A 15,929-nucleotide genomic window follows, 5' to 3' on the forward strand; every position below is an offset into this window, starting at 1 on the left:
CGGGATAAGAAGCTCATTATCTTCTGATCAGATCAATTGGCGAGCCTATAACCCTATTCAAATTACTAAACACCCAAAATCAGGCTACAAGCAGAAGCCAAAAATGCCAGCAGAACATTAGGAAACATTAGGAAAGGGATAGATAATAAGATAGAAAGTATCATAATGAAACTGTGTAAATCCATGGTATATCCACACCTTCAATACTGCATGTAGTTCTGGTTGCTTCATCTCAAAAAAGATATATTAGAATTGGAAAAAGTACAAAGAAAGGAAACAAAAATTATTAGGGGTATGGAACAGATTCCACACAAGGAGAGATTAAAAAGACTGGGACTGTTCAGTTTAGAAAAGAGATGACTAAGGGGAGATATGATAGAGGTCTATAAAATCATGAGTGGTGTGGAGAAAGTGAATAAGGAAGTGTTATTTACCCCTTCTCATAACACAAGAACCAGCAGTCACTCAATGAAATTAACAGGAAACAGGTTTAAAACAAGCATATGGAAGTGCTTCTTTACACAACACACAGACCCTGTCTACACTTACCTGCGAGATTCGGCGGCAGTCGACAGGAGTTATGCAAAGTATGTAAAAAACTTGCATAACTCCCATCAACTGCTGAGCTTCTCTTCTGCACTCCGTCTTCATTGTGCTGCGCTGACGGGAACAGCGTTCCCGTCGACGCAGCGCTACACTACTTGTGTAGCTGGTCTTCGTACATCGATTTCTGGATTGACTGAGTGGGTCTGCACTGACCGCTCAGTCGATCCAGAGAAATCGATCTGATGGCGGCGACTTTGCTGCCGTCGGAGTAGCTATAGCCACAGTCAACCTATGGAACTCATTGCCAGCAGATGTTGTGAAGGCCAAAACTATAATAGTGTTCAAAGAAGAAATTGATAAATTCATGGAAGACAGGTCCACCAGTGGCTATTAGCCAAGATGGTCAGGTCAGAGATGCAGCCCCATGCTCTGGGTGTCTCCAAGTCTCTGGCTGGCAGAACCTGGGAATGGATGACAAGGGATGGATCACTCGATAATTGCCTTGTCCTGTTCATTCCCTATGAAGTATCTGACACCAGCCACATTTTGAAGACAGGATACTGGACTAAATGGACCATTGGACTGACTCATTATGACCATTCTTATGTTTTTATGGGAGTTACCCCCTGGTGAGCAAAGACAGGGTTCCTTTCTGCTGTGAGCAAGTGGTGGGTAATCCCTGAAAAGTGTCACACAGGAGTTCTCATTTTCATAGAGGTTGAGCACCCTCAGATCCCATCTGCTTCAGAGGGGGTTGCTGATGTTCAGCACCTGTGAGAACTGTACCCACATGGGGGCTCTCTGCTGCAGAGGTGGGTAATTTCTCCAGCCTCTGACAAGGCAAAATCTTCCTGCACAAAAAACTGGGTGGATTTTGAAGGAAGCTGCAGGAGCTGGGAGCGCAGGGGCTCTTTGCCAGCTCCATACTGCCTGAGCTACAGTCACAAGGCCTGACTCACCATGGGCCTGCGCTTGGTTCGTCATTCACACCAGCATGACAGGGTGAAAAGCACTGCTGAATGAGCACTGGGCCCCCACTGTGTACTGGTGTGATTGTGACAGACACCACAAAGGCAGGGTAATGGTGAGTCAGGTCCAGAGTGTGAGTTTCTCCTGCGATGAGCTTAGTGACTCCAGTGGGTTACTGCTGGTTTACACCAGGGTTCCATGTGTTTTCCTGCTCCTCCTGTGTGGCTTGTGATACTAGCTCTTCATTTGCCATGTGTGGTTTGGAGTTTGCTGTAAATGCTGCTGGTGTCTCAGCCACAAGGCAGGTCCCTGGCTGCTGCCTGACCTTCCTGGGCTGGAGACCCCTGGTGGCCTTTGGTGCTACCCCAGGCCTGAGACCGTTATTTAAAGCACTTGCTCCATGTAGACATTGACCTTTTCCCTGTGGAGCCAGGTGCAACATTACAAACTTGTCCACATCAGTTTCCACCAGGTAGCAGTTACTGACATCTAGCTAGGATTTTTTGCTGAAGGGTCACAATTTGTTACCCCCAGAATTACCCATCCCTTGGCCCTGGGTAGAAGTTGCAATGGATGGGGACACTCTCCTCACAACTTGCTACGACTGTGAAATCTGTTTTAAATTTGGGCACAAATAAAACAAGATTCTAATTTGATATCATTTTGTAAATTAGAAAAAATGTGTTTTATTTGTGTCCAAATTTAAAATAGAGATTTTTACATGAGTAGTAAATCATGAGAGGAGGGGCTGTCCTCCATTTCCGATTACTACCCCTAGACCCGGGCGGGGGGTAGCAAGTTCTGAGGTGGAGACCCTCTTCTGTCACAAGTTGTTACCCCTGGACCACAGGATGAGCAACCCAGGAAATCAGTCAGCATTGAAGTCATATGAGCCCAAAGACTAAATTTGTGCTATTAAAAAAACAACAAAACTTCAGTATTAAAAATAATTAATGACAAAGTCACAATAAATACATAGAATGTGTTATGAGTAATAAAAATAACTTGTTTAAAAGTAAATAATTAATTTGAGTGAAATCACAGTTATAGGATTACATGACCCAAATCCAGGCAACCAGAACATCAGCTAATACAAACTTGTGCACAGCTCCATGCCATCTGCAGACATGTCACTCACATGGAAACTGCCAAAGAATTCTTGCAAATACCAAAAACTCAAATGAAAAATAAAGGGTTTTTTTTGGATGGGGAGTGTTTGTGTGCATGCACATATGTGTGTGTGTGTGAACACATGGCTGTGTGTGTGCACATGTGTGGGGGTGGGGGTGCGCACGACTGTATGTGTAGGTGAAGATGGATGGGTGTATGGCTGAGCATGCATGCAAGTGTGGATGTAAAATAGTTCAGTGCACCAAGTGTCCTTCAGAAGCTGATCACACCATTTCAGGGAGGGAAGAGCAGCCTTGTCCGGGCATTGGGCTGCACAGTACTTTTCTGAGCACAGCCCCAGGCAGGGAATGCTGAGGTGTTCTGTCCTGATAGGGGAAAAAAACCCCTCTCTGGTAACTTTTATCCCCTCTGCCCCTCCCTATCCTGGAGTTACTCCTCTGCCTCATCTGGCAGCACATCCCACTCCTACTGTCCCCAATTTTACCTCTCTGCCCCTCTGTGACACACTGTACCTCAAAATAATACCCTGTACCTGCATATCCACCACTTGTCTGTGGTTATGCCCTTTTGTACAAAGTATGTTTTGGGACATATCATTTTAAAAGTCATGATTCGCTGAAACTCATTGTCCTGTTTAAATGCGTGTATCATTAATGTGTATAAAGTTATGATATTTTGCCATACGTTTGTTACTGAAACATATTGTGAGTCTGGGAAACGCCCACTGACTAACTCTTCAGAAATAACTGACTATAAATAAGGGACTTATTATTATAAATAACATAAATAAATAAAGGACTATAAACAAAGCCCTGCATGTCAGCCCTGGAGATGACTCAAGCCTGAGGTTGAAAAAGGTGTGAGCAAGGAATTTGCAGTTCACCTGAGAGATACTACATCTCTGACGTACACCCCAGGTGGAGTGTCTGCACCCCAGCAGAGGTAAGGGAGAGGTATTCCTGAAAGCGAGGAGAAGAATATAAATAGGGGACAGTGATAACATCACTTCACCTGCCTCTCCTTCCCCAGCTCTATGAAGAAGTTCCAGAGGGGTAGCCGTGTTAGTCTGTAGACAGCAAAGACAACGAGGGTTCTGTGGCACTTTAAAGACTAACAAATGTAATATTTGCAGACATAAGAGAGCTGAAGTCTCTCGAAAGCTTATGTCTGCAAATATTACATTTGTTAGTCTTTAAAGTGCCACAGAACTCTCGTTGTCTTTTCTATAAAGAAGCAAGATCATCAGGAAAACAAAGAAACTCCATTGAGACCATGGCAGGAGCTGGAGGCAGACCTAACTATAGAGGGCATTCTAGTTAGCAAGAACTGCTGTGAAGTTTTGGGTGAGAGAAATCCTTTTACTTTTAGAATTATTAACATGGTAAAGTTTAGGAATTAGGTTGTGATTTTATATTTTATTTCCTTTTGTAAGCAGCTCTGATTTTCTATACTAATACGACTTAATCACTTGAAATCTTCCTATAGTTAATAAGTCTGTTTTATATTTAACCTAAACCAATGTGTCTTTGGCTGAAGTGTTTGGGGAATCGACTCAGAATACAAAGGTTGGTGCATGGTCAATTTTGTTGTTAAATTGATGGATTTATGAGCTTATATCACTCAGTGAGTAAGTGAATGGTACAAGATGGCACATTTCTAGGGTGCAAGGCTGGGACTAGAGATATGTAGGTGTCACCCAATATGTAATTGAAGAGTGGCTGGGCATGCTAGAAGCTGGGCTGAGTGGCAGGGTGTCAGCTCATACCAAAGCAAAGCAGAGCACAGTGCAACAAGACTGGAGAATTTTAAGGGACACAATGACCCAAAAGCCCAGCGAGAAGCCCAGGGTACATCACACCCTCTCCTTGCTCTGCCTACATCTGTTTCATCCTCCTCTGGACAGTTCTGGCCTCTGCACAAATCCTGCCCACTCCTCCCCTCCCAATGGCCCCTCTGCCCCCTCTAGCCTCTGGTTACAGCGGGGAGCAGATTCTGGTGGTGAGCGAGCGCTTCAGCAGCTGTCACTGAGCATGTCCATTTGGCTCCAGTGAATTCAGAGAGGAACATTCTCATCTCTAGTGCTGCCTGATGGCAGCGGTTTCAGTCCCTACTTGGCTTCCAGTGCAGGAGGCTTGCCACACCTTCCCCCCCCCCCGAACCTGCCCTTCCCCTCATGGAGGAATTCCCCTCCCCCCATATGAAATATGGAGCCATAGTAGAGGCTATGAGTAGTAAGTAGTGGGCTATCAAGGATCTTACAACCCCTCCCGTGGGAATCTGACTGTTGGGGGAGCTCTTGCTTTGCCTAAGGGTTGCTCGTCAAAGGGTGCAGTGGAGAGGGCTGCTGGGGGGAGGAGCCAAGGGAAGGGGGCAGGGGCAGGAGATGCTGGGTGGAAGGGGAAGGGATGCAGGGCATAGGAGGGTGTTTCAGGGGGTCTCTGGTTGGGGGAGTCTGGCTGCACTGAGCTGCAGGGACATGGCCCGATCTAGGCTATTTGCTCCTGCTCCTGTTTCCTGCTGTGGAGGGAGCTGGGGTTGTGGGAGGGGATCATGGGGCTGATCAGAACCCAATCCAGGGATCCCCTGGACACACGGCCCAGCCCCCCCTCGATCCCTGCACCCCCTCTTGGGGCGGCTGCTGTCCTGAACAGCACACGTGAGGGGACCCTGCCTCCTCTCCCCTCCGCAGCTGCCTTCAGCGCCAGCCCTGAGCTCCCCGGAGCTTCCACTGACACGCACACTTGGTCACTAAAACTCACTGCAAGGGGAGGGGACTTTCTCCGTTGGCTGGAACCAGCCCCTGGGGCAGCCCCGGGCTCTGCCGACACCAGCTCCCGAGCTGCAGGCTGCAGGTGAGGGGAGAGACCCGGGGAAAGTGCCGGGGCCGGGCAGGAAAGTGACTCTGCACAAACGGCCCCTCCTCGCTCCATCTCTGCTCCCGGGTGTCTGCGGGTCCCGGAGCTGCTGCCCCCACGCACGGACACAGCCAGGCTCTGACCCCTTAGCGCCTGCAGGGGCCGATCCAGCCCCGGAAACGGGCCAGGGACAGAGTCTGTCCCAGCTGGAGGGGAGGGGGAAGGAGAGACTGGACCGAGCAGCAGAGGAAAGATGTTGAGAGGGAGGTTTCCAGCTCCCAGCTCCCACCCTGGGTGATACGATGGGGGCGGGGAGGGGAGGTTTCCAGTCCCTCCCTGGGTGTAGATGCCTCAGTCATGTGGTCCCCCCCACAAGGAACCTCAGCCCTGGGAGTCTCATCTGCACAAACCCCTCCCCCTGGCAATAAAAGCCCTGGTGGTACAAACAAGCCCTGACACTGAGCAATATGCAGCCCCCAGTAATTGACAGGCCTGCCCAGCTGCTGTCCCACCCTGGCCAAGGGCCCTTGAGCCCAGCTGTCTCCCCTCCCTGCCCTCCGGGCTGTGTAGGTAGCAGAGGGATCCCCGATGCAGCAGACGAAATACTTTTTATCTTTGGGAAAGTGAGAGGCAAGCAGGACCCTGACTCTGTCTCCCTGAGGGGTGGGGCCAGTCAGTCCTTACCACCTGTCTCTGGGCTCAGTGTCTCCCCAGCCTCTGTCTGTCCCTGGGAGCTGCCAGGAGTCCTCTGCTTCCCCCGAGTTCGGTGCCTCTCTGTATGCCCTGGAGTGATCAGCCTTGTGTCATCCCCACCCAAAGGTGCCACCCATCCTTGGGCCTGGGGAGAGACCCCCTCCCCCAGCCGCAACAGCCTGGCCCTGTCAGGGTGTGACCTCCCCCTCCTGCTCTGCACGGAAGTAAAGGCAGCTCCATCAAGTTCACGTGGCCTGATTCTCCTGCTCACACCTGTGTGAACCAGGAGAGACAGGTTTAGTTTAGTTTCCCTGTTCCCAGAAATGTGCTGACCTAACAGCAAACGGCCATTTCCTTCTGCTCACTGCCTCCTGCTGTGGGGTGAGGTGAGCTAGACAGTCTGTGTGTCTAGCCAAGCACTGGGGAGCAGTGTTTGGTATCAGTTGCAAGGGAATGTGTGTAACCCCTGCTAGAGATACTGCCTTAGATCTACTCCTGGCTCTGTCCCCATCAGAGAAAAGTGTTGCTCTTTTTTGATGTGTGTTGCTTGTTGCTGAGGTTAACTCTGACTGCCCTAGGAAGAATGTCACTCTTTGTACAGAAGAGTGTGGTTGGGGTGTGGGACCCCTCTCCTAACCCTTTCTGACACACACTAAAATCTCAACCTGTCTGACATACTGGGGATATCTCGCCATCAGCTCAAACTCAGCCCTCCCTACTACCTCCTTTCTCAATCACTGTGGTCAACATCCACAGCATAGTGCTGCTCAGCATGATGGGAAATGGTCAGTTTGACAGGGATTGGGTTACAAATCACCTTAGTGTTAACTGCAGGGGTAATGAAATGTGTCCGTCCCCCCCATTGTAAGAACAAATGGCAGCAGAACTGTGCGTAGCCTGTTCTGATGTCATCTGGACAGAACTCAACAAACTTGTGTTTTGTTAAAATTAGGGAACATGCTGTTGTGTCAGCAGAGGGTTTCCCCATGGCCTGAGATCTGAATCACTAAAGGAACAGGGGAACCTCTAGAGATTGACAAGCAGTGGGGGCGGGGATGGGGAGGGCGAGTTGAGCGTCGCAAGGCCCAGGGAGCAGCAGGAGCCTGCAGAGGGGGAAGGGGTCTGCTAAGCCCGGTGACAGAGTGGTGGACAGTGCAGTTACACGGGTGGGTAGGGCAAGGGGAAGTGAGGTGGGAGAGGCAAAGGTCATGCCCCTTGTACTCTGGGGTGGGCTGGTTCCTGCTCATGTTTTTTGTGTTTATGAATTCTGTTTGCAATGTTTTCCCAAACCAGTGCTGTGTTATTTCTTTCCTTTTATTAAAAGGTTCACTTTCTACACTCAGACTCTGTGCTGGCGAGAGGAGCAGTATTGCCTTTTGGGGGTGCCCAAGGCATAGTGTGTGATTTCCCAGGTGACTGGCTAGGGGCTTGAGCCGGTTTGGTGTTGTATCATTGACAGGAACCCCTAGATACAGAACCCGGCTCTTTGCTGCTGCTGACTTTGTCTGGCAGAAGGGTTACATCTTGGGGGCTTGTCCGAGATCCCTGGGTCAGTACCCCTTGCAAGCACATCTTGAGTGATCCATTACGTTGGGAAAACCATGTTGTTATAGTTGGAGGAAATCGCAGTGGTAATATGCCAGGTGGGTTGGTTCTTGTCTCAGCAGCCCCAAGCTTGGGGACTGTATCTTCGGCCGATGAGTGGGCCAAAGCCCTGGGGCAAGCCCCAGGCAAGGATGGTTGATTCGTTGCCCAGCTGCATTTAAGAAACTGCTTGTACCAGCTAACAAGGTGAAACATTGCTCATTCAAAAATTGGTAGTGTGTAGAATTTTGACTACAATCTTATCTTTATTTCATTTGTTAACTTCTTTTATTCTCTTTACACTTGCCACTTATAATCACTTAAAATCTATTTTTCTGTAGTTAATAAACTTATTTAATGTTTTATCTTAACCAGGGTGTCTTTGAGGAAGTGTCTAGACAAACTGCTCATTAACAAAAGCTGATGCACATTCCTCCTACTTTGAGTAAAGGGCAGATAATAATCTCCACAGTGGTCAGGATTTTTGACTAGGGTAAATGGTGTGGTCGTGGGCTGGGAAGCCAGCTGGAGTTTCTCTGTTGTTGGCTTGTGAGTGGCTGGAAAGCACTCTTTGAACTAAGCTGGGTGTGATCTCTGCCTGTGGAGGACTGTATAAGTGCAGTATCTGTCAGAAGTTTGTGGCTTTTCACAGCATCAGGGCTGTCCATAGGGGGGTGCAGGGCTTGGGGGCAAATCATTTGGGCTTGCACAATCGGAGACAAGCCTGCCCAGTGTGCGGGGGTGAATTTCTGCAGGCCCGTTTCCCGCTTTCCCTCACTTCATCCTGTGGGTGCAGCAGGGAGCGGGAGTGATGGGGCAGATGCTCTTGAGCCACCTGGTGGGGAGTGATGGGCTCTGCCCTGGAGCCATGCCTTTGACTGCCTGGTCCCTGCACAGCTGGGGTCCCCATAGCTCCCTCCTTGCACCTAGTGCAGTGGCAGAGGGGCCGGGAGGAGCTTCCTCTCCACCAGTGGGAGTTATCAGGTGCCGGCAGGCTGGGGTCGGCTTGGCTGCAAGTAAAGCCCCACAGCTCCTGGCCGCCTGTGACAGTGGGTGATGGCTCCTCCACTGAGGCCCCCTCGGTATGCCACTGGTGGGGTCCCCCAAAGCACAGGGCCTGGGGTGGTCACCCAGATTCACCATACCCTAGGGATGGCTCTGAGTGCATCACAGTGTGAAAGGGAGCCCAAGCTGGTCAGACTGAGGGCTTAGCAGTATCCCAGCTACCAGGTGGTACCCCAGGGGTTCCGCATACCATCACAACCCCGTACCTAGTAACCTGAGACAATTACACACCACTCATGGGTGCCTGCAGCAGGCAGCTCTTCCCCTCTCGCAAGCACTGAGTCTGTGCGCAGAAAAGACCCTTTTAATAAAAAAGGAAAAGTAAACTGGCCTTAACTTGGGGAAAGGCCACAAGCAGGACTTACAAGCATGACACCATGAGCAAAACACCCACCCCAGAATACATTGGGCCATATATTTTGCCTCAGGCTCTCACCTTGCAGTGAGAAAGTCCAACAAACAAAAGTTCCTTTAGTGTGCCACTCTCTTCTTCCTCCATCACACCCCACTCACAGCTGTCATCCTTGGGCAGCAAAGAGCCAGAGTTCAGAGGTGCATTCGCATGAGCTCACCTCCCACTTGGAGGAGCGGAGGGGGATAAGGCACCTCAGCTTGTTCCACTGTCTGTCACTCTGCCACCGCTCACTCACCACTCTTGTCCTCGGTTGCTTGCTCCCCTATCAGCTGCTCCACCACCGCTCACTTGCTCTCCCGTTGGCCACTTGCTCTGCTGCTGCTCTTTTGCTTGTCAGATGCTCTGGGGCCACTCACTTGCTCCACTGTTAGCTGCTTGCTGTGCTGCTGCTCACTCCACCATCAGCCGCTCACTCTTCCAGCTACTTCTTCTGCCACTGCCCTCTCTACTGCAACCACTGGGGTGTCTTGAGGTCCTGCCATTTCACACAGCTCTCAGTGACTTCAGCAGCTAGTGGGGGAACCTCATTGCTCGTGTAGACTAGGCAGTCTTTTTCATGAGAAACACTGTCCTATTACATATCCAATACTTACAACTGGTTATCATTGATTTCAGCTTTAGGGATCCACAGTAAAAGAGTCTCAATAAAGTCTTAATCTGCTTGGTCATTACAGAGTGGAGGGTCAAATAGTATCTAGGCCCTTAAGCAGGGCCAGCACTAGCAGATGTAAACATCTACCCTCATTCTTTCTTATCTCTACTGGTCTTTGGTACCCCTGTCCCCTGCCTAATTTGTGCAGTTCAGTTGAGGGCGAGTCCCTCAATCAGGGCATACCAAGCACAGCTCTGCTGCCCTTGATTCACACAGTAATGGTAAAACCCTTTATTACCCCTGCCCGCAATAACGAAGTGACTTGTGATCCAGCACCAGCTAAATGTGATCATTTGGCAAAGCAGCTCCACCATGCTGTGCACCTAGGCATGGTGGGCGTGTCTATGCAAACCAAGGTCAGTTCCTGAAGTCTTCTCTCCCAGCTCATCACTATAAATCAGGGGAGAGCTCATTCGGACCTTGCTTACATATGTAAGCCTGTGAAAAGCATTAAGAGCTGTATGGCTATGCTATCCCTAACCTAAACTTATTTTAGGTTATATACCTCATGGGTACTGCTGCCCCTTTCTGATCTGAGTGGGTTTTTTTGGTGCCCTGGGGATGTCCAGTTAGAAGCAGAAATTAATGGAACCTGGTATTTTATCTGAGGCACTCTTCTTTATTTAAAAGGAATGTACAGTTCTACTTCTCTGCATGCAAGAGGAACCAAGAACAGGACCAGTTTCTTAGCTTGCAGTCCCAAGCCTGTTTAGTCAACACCAGATTCCAAAACACTCTCTCTGGATTTTCTAGGGTCACACTGTGCTCACAGCTGCTGCTTAGCTTTCTTCCTCTCTGTTTTTGTCTGTTCTCTGTGTTCTACATGTTTTCACACTCATACACGTGCGTGTACACACACACACACCCTGTTACCCAGAACAATACTCTGCAAAGCCCCTCTGCCCACACAGTCCAAAACTCTCTGGTGCAGTCACACACCCCTTTAGTTTTAGGTAGGGGCTTGTGATTAATTTATTCTTACAGCCACATTACCAAGGGTGAATTCATACCCATCAATCTCACTGAGGTTTTAACTCAACCCGTATCAAGGTTTCACCTAGCTCATAAGGACACTAACCAACTTTTTCCTCTAACAAGTGTCTCAATACACTTTTGAATGCTACACAACTAAACAGTATCATTATTTGAATCTGCCATGCAGGGGGAAGTGAGGCAAGGGGAGATACAGGCTGCAACTGCACCATGAGGCTGCCATTTTGAGAATGCGGATGGGACTGGGAGGGTGATGTTTGCCTGGCAGGAAAGATGCGTGGAGGGAGAAGAAAATTAGTAGATGGATATGTGCCTTCCTTGGCATGGGTATGTAAACAGCTAATGGCTGAGGCTGCAGCATGAGATAGAAGCTGATTGCTTGGCTGGCCCAGCTGTCAATCTGAAAATATGTTTGGGGGACTGAATGAAGAGTGACAGTGTGGAGCAAGAAAGGAGGGAGGGAGGTGGGGGTTAGAAACTCACAAAGGGTCCTAGCTCACGTCCACCAAAAATGGCAGCGCCATGGGGCACCTAGAACAGACATTAGCACAGCAGTATAGCATCATGATAATAAATCGTAAAGACAGACACTTACATGCCAAGGTCTCCTCAATCAGATCTTCCTGCTGTGGCCAGGGCTGGGAATTGGGCTGACTTCCTACATGGCCGCCCTCAGGGTCCTGTTCCAAAGATCTCTGAGGAAATCTTTTCACTGCCCTCCTCATGTTCCTCCTCCAGTGACTTTTGCTGCTCATCCTTAGGGGCTCCAGTGTCCTTTTGGTGGCAGCACTGCATCCAGATGAACAAAATTCCATGCTAACTTAATTCACATTGAACTTTAGTACATTTTAAAGAGGATTCCAGAGTTCACAGGAAGTATGAAGTTTGTGTGCTTTAAGAGTTTGTGTCATGTGCATTTTCAATTTGCATTAATTTGAGTTAGTCTGGACAAACCCCCTCCCCTTCCTACAAAAAGGAGCCCCTATATTCCAAATGCAGCGGCTGGGGGTTGGCTCTGTGCTGTGTGAGTTAGCATTAGTAGTAGCAGGATGCTGCTGCAAGGAAGCGGAGCTAAAGAGAGCTGCTTCTTGGGCACAGGGCTGGAGTGTCAGGCATGGAATTTGTGTAGGCGCCTGTGCGCTATACATCCCCACTGCTGTTCAGGGGACCAGGATTTATTGTGCATTTCTGTAAATAACTAGATGACTCTGAAGATAACCTTGACTTCATATCTGAGATTACTCACCCAAATGGAGACCCTTCCTCTCCTCGCCCCTCCCACCCATGTCCTGAATTTCAACCGCTGCTCAGCCAAAGAGGCACCAGGACCTATCAGAAACCATATTATGTGGACAGGCATAGAGAAATCATCTTGTATATTCATTATTAATAATTTGTGATGTAAGTGATTGCCTAAGTCACCTGGGCTGAAAGTACCACCAAACTGGAAAGAGAGGGTTTTGTTTGTGGACAGAAAGGAGGGTTGGGCAATGCCTGAGTAAGAGCCTGAGTTAACTCCACCATGAAGACAGACCCTGTTAGCACAGAATGCAGCACAAAAGCTTCAGTATGAGTGCCTGCCTGTGAGTCCCAAAACAGGACCAGGAACTAAGATCTCTTTGTAACATGAGATGTGAAAAACAACTGTTCAAGCAGCCAGAAAACCCGAAGCAAAGAGGTGATTTCTCTGAGAGTTTCAGATCACTTGGAGGTATTTACCTGTATTTACCATGAATCAGAAAGCTGCGTATTTCTTCGGATACCTGCTTAAACCATCCTGACTGTAAACAACCAGCCATTGTCGATGTCAGAGACCAGAGAACCAGTCTGAATGGTTTGCATAAAATTGTACAGGAGTGAGAAGTTCATACAGATAAATGTTTCCCCTAAAACTCCACTGCTCCACAATACTTCACTAATAAGTATTCTGCATTATTACCATATCTGGAGCAGTCAATTAATTGAATTTTATGACTATATATGACATACAGCTATATGAATATTTTGTTTTTAGAAACATTTTTCTATACATAAGAGGTCCCTGGCACACCCCAAGTACACAGAGAGCAAACACACACAAATACAAACACAGAAAGTTAAACACAGGTGTGTTCTCTTTCTGACAGAGAAGACATTCGAAAGGTCACTCTACACCAGCAAGATCTATGTATCCTTCCTCTGTCACCACAAACCTTTTGCAATCCCATCAAATAGTTTCACATTCAAAACTCACAGTCGCATTCTGCAGGAAGGTCAAGTCCCGGTGAATCCCATGACTACCCAGCCAACAAATTCACACTGGCTGTGCAATCATCCTCCAGAACATGAGTTCTTGGCCCGGCCCACTGTGGCACTGTCCTGGGGCCCCTGTATCTGGCTGTGGAAGAATTTCCCCCATACAGACACTGTGCAACACAGCTGCAGGCTTTGCATCAAAGGGCCCCTTGCAAGACCAATCATAAGGGTTGTGCTGGGAATGCAGCAGGGGGCTAGAGAGAATGGGAGGGAATGTGCTGGAGGCAGAAGGGGGTGGGTTCATACATTTAGCACTATGGGCATTTTTGACAGTTCTGTGTTGCCTCCCATAGGATCCCACCCTTGGCTCCTGTGACATCAGGCTCAATGGGTAGTGATCAACAGCTTGATGTCTAGCTGGCAGCCAGTGACAAGCAGAGAACCCCAGGGGTCGGTCCTGACGCGGTTTTATTCAACATCTTCATTAATGATCTGGGTGATGGGGTGGATTGCACCCTCAGCAAGTTTGCAGATGACACTAAACTGGGGGGAGTGGTAGATACTCTGGAGGGTAGAGATAGGACACAGATTGACCTAGACAAATTGGAGGATTGGTCCAAAAAATAGTCTGATGAGGTTCAATGAGGACAAGTGCAGAGTCCTGCACTTAGGACAGAAGAATCTCATGCACTGTTACAGGCTGGGGACCGACTGGCTAAGCAGCAGTTATGCAGAAAAGGACCTATGGGTTACAGTGGGCAAGAAACTGGATATGAGTCAACAGTGTACCCTTGTTGCCAAGAAGGCTAACAGCATATTGGGCTGCATTAGTAGGAGCATTGCCAGCAGATCGAGGAAAGTGATTATTTCCCTCTATTTGGCACTGGTGAGGCCACATCTGGAGTATTGTATCCAGTTTTGGGCCCCCCACCATGGAAAGGATGTGGACAAATTGGAGAGAGTCAAGCGGAAGACAAGGAAAACGAGTAAGGGGCTGGGGCACATGCTTTATGAGGGGAGGCTGAGGGAACTAGGCTTGTTTAGTCTGCAGAAAAGAAGAGTAAGGGGGAATCTGATAGCAGCTTTCAACAACCTGAATAGGGGGTTCCTGGGAGGATGGAACGAGGCTGTTCTCATTGGTAGATGACAGAACAAGGAGCAATGGTCTCAAGTTGCAGTGGGGGAGGTCTCAGTTGGATATTAGGAAAACATTTTCACTAGAAGGATGGTGAAGCACTGGAATGGGTTACCTAGAGAGGTGGTGGAATCTCCATCCTTAGAAGTGTTGAAGGCCCAGCTTGCCAAAGCCCTGGCTGGGATGATTTAGCTGAGGTTAATCCTGCTTTGAGCAGGGGGCTGGACTAGATGACCTCCTGAGGTGCCTTCTAACCCTAACATCTATGATTCTACAATCAGGGCTATTACAGGGGCACAATGGGGAGCCACTCAAATCAAGGAGGCCTTGAGGCACCATTTTCATGATGAGCACTAGTAAGGTTTCTTTGTAAACAACACTGTGCCGTGCTCTGACTGCTAGTCAGCTTATTTGGCCATTTGGATGATTCCTCACCATGATTTGTACTCTGCAAATGATCCAGTTGCCACCATGTATCAATTCCAGCAGCAACCACCATGTGTAGGAGATAAATAGAGATTGGTTATCTTTCAGAGAAAATGTTTTTATTAAATAACAATTAATAGCACACACAGAATGCTGGGTGCGAAAGGAGAAAACAGCGAAGTGCAGAATGGGCTCTCATAGCTCTGTGTAAGTCCAGCTGTCATTTTGGAAGCCGTCTGAAAGGGTGGAGGGAACAGAGTACTGAAAGAGGCCAAGAAGTTGAAAGCAATGTGTGGGAGGAGTTTGGAGAGGACATGGTAAGCAGTTCTGTATTGGCTGCGTGTGGCGAGCATTCATGTATTCACCCTGCAGCGTTCTTAGGGACTTAAAAGCCATGAAGGAGCAAATGGAGCAGTTTATCATTCGCTTGTGTTCTGCTAAAACTCTCTCCTGGTTCTCTCTACCCTGACGCTTTGTCGATCTAACTTTGCCTCAAAAAGCTCTGCGCATCTCGTTAAGGTGGTTTTATTTTGTCGGCAAAGCAGGGGAGTTTTGTTGATGGGAGGATCATCGTGGTGTGTACACCTCCACTGTTTTGTCAGCAAAAGCTGACTTTTGTTGACAAAACTCTGTAGTATAGACCAGTCATGTTGGCCACTCACATGTTCCTGGAATACAGGCCATGCTGGTAATTCTGGGAATGGCATGGACCCGCCCCCACTGGCGTGGCTTTTCACACTCGCTGCATGTGAGATCATGTCATACGAGGGACATCAGTTTGAAGGGTGTGCTGCCCACCCCTGCTGGTATAACCTTGTACGCACAGTGCACGAGAGGTCATGATTCACAGGCGTGCCATTTTTAAAGGCGTCACCCTAGCCCACTGACGTGACCTTGTAGGCAAAGCAGAGTGCTCTTAAAAATTGTGTCCCTCATCCAGTACCAGACAAACCCATATCTCAGTACCCGACTGGTGACAAACCACTCAAAATGAAGCATGTCCAGTTTAATATCAGACAAATGGCTTCACTGATTGTAACTCACTCATCTCTCTTTCTCAACTGGATGGTACTCCTTTCACTGGCCACTGCCCTCTCTCCATCATGCCCAGGATCTGTTTTCCCTCCATTTCTCTGCCCTCCTCCACCCATCCCCCTCTGTGGGCCTGTCTGCACCACCAAACCACTGGCCTGGGGATCTGGTCACTGAACAACTGGCCTGATCTGGCCC

The sequence above is a fragment of the Emydura macquarii genome, unplaced genomic scaffold (genome assembly GCF_026122565.2).
Source record: "Emydura macquarii macquarii isolate MOO-44397 ecotype Brisbane River unplaced genomic scaffold, CSIRO-AGI_Emac_v2 contig_2393, whole genome shotgun sequence".
NCBI classification, from domain to species: domain Eukaryota; kingdom Metazoa; phylum Chordata; order Testudines; family Chelidae; genus Emydura; species Emydura macquarii.